Raw genomic sequence first — 5,356 nt, forward strand, 5'->3', positions numbered from 1 at the left:
ATAGATGTTTGTTTTTAGCTTTTCATTGAAACGTATGCTGTTATGTACGTTGTACGTGTGATTCTAATGAATGTATGCTCCGTTCTCTTCACTATGCTGAGTGCTTGTAGCCTCTGCATTACGAGGGGGTCGACCCATTGCATTCTTGCTTACTTAGGGGGGTATGAGCCATTCCTGCTGATAATAATTTTTGCTTACGGATGGCCATGAAACATGCAGACCATCGAGCGGCTAACAACTTCGCTGTAATAAATGAATAAACGACAAACCAGAAAACAAAAGGCCATTTGCATGAATAGTGACGCTTCCAAGGCCACCTCAACGCTCAGCAGATATCTGCTTGGTGCAGATTGAATGACTGTGAACAAGCAAAAAAAGAAAAAGACTGTGTGCTACAGGGAAATGTTAACACGCTTGTTTGCCACCACCGAAGTTTGATGACATTTGAAATCGATATAACCACGGAGACTTGGCGGTAAAAGGTACTAAAATTACTTATTTTACTCCTTTTATTGACTTTATGATCAAAAGCCAACGCAACTAAATAATATTTTTTTTCGCTTAAGCAAGCTTTTTAATTTACATAAATATATTAGTCAACGCGCAGTGCCGTTACTTGTTTTTGACAATGTATGGTCAATAACATTTATTTAGTTCTTCATTGTCCGGTCCTCGACACCGCCACAAGCCGCGAATTAGCTCCTCTGGTCATAAAGTTTGGAGTCCCCCGGTCTAATGAGTAGCACATCGGGCCGCTGTGCTGATTTAACAGGGTTGGAAGCATATCTTTCAACCAATTCGGGTCACTGGGTATGTTACACTGGGTACGGGCAACTGTCCAGTGAACCTCGTTGATGCCAACCTGCCGTACTAGGTATGTGCTATTTGGTCTGTGCCGCGCTTAAGTGACACAAAAAGTATCCTTTAAAATTTATCGGGTGCTCGGTGGAAGCGCACCCACGCCACGGGCGAACTTCGCGGCGGCACCACTAGATGGCGCCGCGCGCGCAGCAGGAAGTGCAAGAGAGAAGCGCAAGCCCGTTTCGGCATCGGCAGTATGGTGTCTGGATACATTGCTTCAATGACAATCGCATCTACCTCGACGTTATTCAAGCGACGGCATCTCGCCGAAATTCCTTTTTTCGGATTATCGTGGCAATTTCTATTATATCGTCACTGCTAAAAAGAAAGAGAGAAATCAGGCCAGATTTCAAACCACGCATTCTATTTGGGAGACAGAAACCGTAGATAGGACCGCACTAAAAAACAAGGACGAGATGGCGGTTCCTTAGCTGAGAACTTATGACGCCGTCGTGCACGTTTCAAGCACCTTTGTAACACTGGGCCTGATTTCGGCTTCTTAAGGTGTCCTTGCGCAGTTTCTTTACACTGATTATACGTGAAGCTTTTCTCTCAGCCACAGTAAAAGGTCGCTGAATAAAAGCGCCCGTCTTCAGAAAAACTCCTAACAATTACCCTTATGACGTAGCGAATTGAAGAAAATTACTGAACCATGTATGGCGTGTATACTTGCTTCGAGATACGGCTGCAAGGTTTCTGGCAGCCTGTTGATTTAGTGGTGTTGAAGCTGCATACTTGACACGGCCACGTCTCTTCTTTTTTTAATTCTTTTTTTTTTCTTTGCGAGGAGGCAGGAAGTCTGATACCATCTAACGCCAGTGCTCCTGATGCTCCAGCGGCGGCAACACGCCGGCGATCGGCACGTTATTTCTTCTTTATTGCTGACATTGTATTCAAATATTGTGCCACCAATCTGAGATGAAGCTGTAGTGACCGCCCGTCACTTCGCTCTGCCCACCACGGAGGTCATTGCCCCTTGCTTCGGAAATCCAGTTTGCCTCGCGGGGGACATTGCCCCCTGCTCAACCCGCTTGAAGCGGCTGCCCGACAGGGGCACGACCACGGCCGATCGGTAAACCTGCTTTTCCTCTTGAAGAAAGCCAGTCGACTCTCGGTTCTCAACCTGCCAAGACGTGTATTACTTTCCTCCGCTAAACCGAGCTCCCAACAAGGCCACACTTTCTGGAAAGCATGATAATAGTCACTATACAACGCGAGTACTTAGGTGACAATCCTGAATTTCTATCTGTCTCGTCCTACAGCTTGTCCGCCTTATTGACAAACCGGAAGTCAGCGCATGTTCGTCAGACTCACGTTCGTCACCGGACTTCAGACGCCTCCGGGGGCGGCAGAGTGCACCCCAAAAGAAAATACTTATCTGGCCAGGTCAGATCAATGGCCTGCGTCATCTTTTTCTTTTTTTTTTTTTTTTTGACACCGGGCGTCCAGGGTTCGTCGTCGAACGAAGATAGTCGCTTTGGCGTCGATAGTTCGCTATATGTACACGAGGCCTCACATGGTACCTTGCCGATAAAGAATGTTTGTCACACAGTCTTCGTGTACATACGGGGACGTATGGGCCCCGCTGTCCATTTCACAATATGCCAATGCAATTTTTATTGACTTACGGAACTCTTCACTTAGTCCATTTTTTACTGTCTAGCCATGGAGATATATCTAGTCGTATTTTAGGTTTTCTTTAAGACAGTTAATTTCTTCTGCGCCTTTTCCTCACTTCATTATCTGTTACCTTCACATTATCATAAAAAACAAAAAGCGAGCCCCTTGGTTCTCCTTGATTTTTATAGAGATTGCACAAATAGGACAGGTCGTCGTAGTAAGAGACGGCACAGGTACCACTAAACACTTTCTTTTCTGAAAGCTCGCAATGCTTTTCTTTATTCTTCTCGCTCATAATGAACAACATCAAGTAAAATCAAATCAGGTTTACGTTTACTTGAAAATACTTAAAGGGCAGTCGCAAGAAGCTGAAAGAAACAACAGCTTGTCTGAGCAGTAGCCCTTATAGAGCACCACAGCAAGTATAAATCACCACAGGACCAAGGAAAAGACACAGTAAATGTTAGCAAAGAACACAAACAATATTTGTATAATCATGTGTGGTGTGCCAGTTCGTTCTCTGATATGATGGAACACTGCTCAACGAAGCATTACTTTCGGCGCGGACGTAAAAGACTAGCACGTTACAAACACAAGAACCGCAGTCTAACAACTTTTTAATGGCAGCTACGGAAAAAAAGGGCATACGCGGCGAGAGTAAGGAAGATGCGTGGTCGTATAAGCTTTTCTCTATCTGGACATCAATTCGGATGTGCGTTAACTTCTTTTTTCAGCAGTTCGATTTCTTTGTTTATTAGTGTTACAGATGGTGCGCTAACACTAGTGCCGTATCTTCACGATGAAATATGGGATGCGCCGATGGCCTCTCGGTGCATTTGTTTGCTGTGCTCGGTAATGACCGATGTCCTTTAAAGCTCGGGATTGCCAAGCGCACCTCGAAGCATGCGGCGCAAAATTCCATGTACCGGCGACATTTCACAGGCGTGGTTGTGTTTTCGTGACCTTTCGTTTTTACATCGACCACATTCTCTGACGTCCGCATGCCCACTAGACAAACAGATGTTGTAGATCGCATTTTAGCGCAGTCTACATACGTGCATCTGTGTTTATTACCACACGTAGACCTTCCTAGGCCTTCTTTGGTTCTTTTGTTTGTTTTGGCGCAAATTTACTTCAGCTTGATGTGTGCCGACAGCACCAACTTAGTTTTTGTTGGCAATCTTCATTATGTTACGCGATATGCCAAGTACGTACGGCATCACAATAGGCGCACGTTCTTCGTCCATGCACTTCGTGGTTTTGCTTTGTTTTCTCCGCGAGCCTGAGGCAATTTTCTGCCACTGTTGTCATCATCTAGTCGGGGTACCCGCTGTCCACGGGGAAACTTATCTGTATACGCAAACGTTCAGCCATTTTGTGTGAATGAGATTTGTTGGTTGCCTTTTTCGATATAAACGGTTGCTGTGCCCGTTTGATTAGTTTCGAATGGCCCAAGTTAAAATCGAGCATTCTTTTCTAGCGGCTGGGGGATTATTTGCAGCAAGTGTGTCCTGGGAGGAATTTAATGTTAACATGCATAAACTTCAAGCTTTGGACGTGTGGTACTTCGTGTGTGTATTCTAAATCTCTGTGGCTTGTATAAGCATGAGGAACACACTGTTATTCTGCTCTTCCCTTCAAATTCGGTCTTGAAAGCTTTAGTAATATCTTCCAGTAATTTAGCCGATTCGCAGAGTGTTGGAACTACCGATTCGACGTTTGTTTGTGCCGGAAGGACCTTCTTATTTCTCGGAAATCGAAAGAGTGCTTTTCTTTTGGTGGCCTTTGAAAGAAAGTTGAAGCGCTTGCAATCACAGCTGTCTTTCGCATTTGCAATTCTTCTTGTAAATGTTGCTGCCGCGCGTTTACAGACTTTCTAATTCCTAGGAGACTAGTTATGAAGTAGTTTGTGTAACGCTGCTTTTCTTATCCTGTAATAACGTGAACACTTTGTGTTCCACCAAGGGTTGGAAAACTCACTTTCACTGGTGTGCACAGTGAAATGAGAAGCCCTTACGGAATTTTTCAAAACAGAAAATAAGTTTATGACCTGTCCTTTTTCCTTATTCCATAGTTCATTAGATAAATCAGTGTATAAGATCATATTGAATATGTTGAAATTAACAAATGTATGTGAATGCATAGCAATTTGAGTCAACACGCATACAAGCTCCAAATGATACAGGAAGATGATCACTGGGTGTGCCGGAGTTTATAACAGACCATGTCGAGGTAGGCAAATTGAGCTAATGAAAGTAAAATCTATCGCGGAAAGTGACTGACTACAAAGAAATGTTGGTGTCCTCGCGCTACTGTATGATAAATTATTGTTGGCATCCCAATCCCACAAACGTTTACACTTGAATCGGTCTTAAAAGCCCGCGAAGTGTGATGGGAGGTAATGTCCCCTGCAAAAATGTTTTCTTTTCTACAGGACGTAATTACTGAATCAAGAACACTAGTACTCAGAACGCCTGCGGGATGATAAACATTAAGTAATGCCAGTGGGATGTGGCCTGGAATAGAAACGTATATAGCTAGAATTTCACTTTCTGAAGTCATAAGCACGTATGCCATACTAGCCTGGAGCACAATTTTTGAAGAAATAAATATAGTTAAGCCATCCCCACGAGAGGGATGGCGTCAACGAAATCTACGGTATTTTTTTCGATGAAATGTCTTTTCTATTGTTAACCAAGTTTCTTGCAATACAATTATATCAGGAGAATGTTGAATACAAAGGTAAGATAAGTCGGTAGTAGCGGAATAAACGGAACGGCAATTGCACTGTAAAATTATTAGAGTACCTATGTTGAGATAAGACCAGCAGCAGTAACGGGGTTGTCTAGGATGCTATCCTTCAAGAAATATTTTT

This window comes from Dermacentor andersoni, chromosome 3 (genome assembly GCF_023375885.2).
Source record: "Dermacentor andersoni chromosome 3, qqDerAnde1_hic_scaffold, whole genome shotgun sequence".
Lineage (NCBI taxonomy): Eukaryota > Metazoa > Arthropoda > Arachnida > Ixodida > Ixodidae > Dermacentor > Dermacentor andersoni.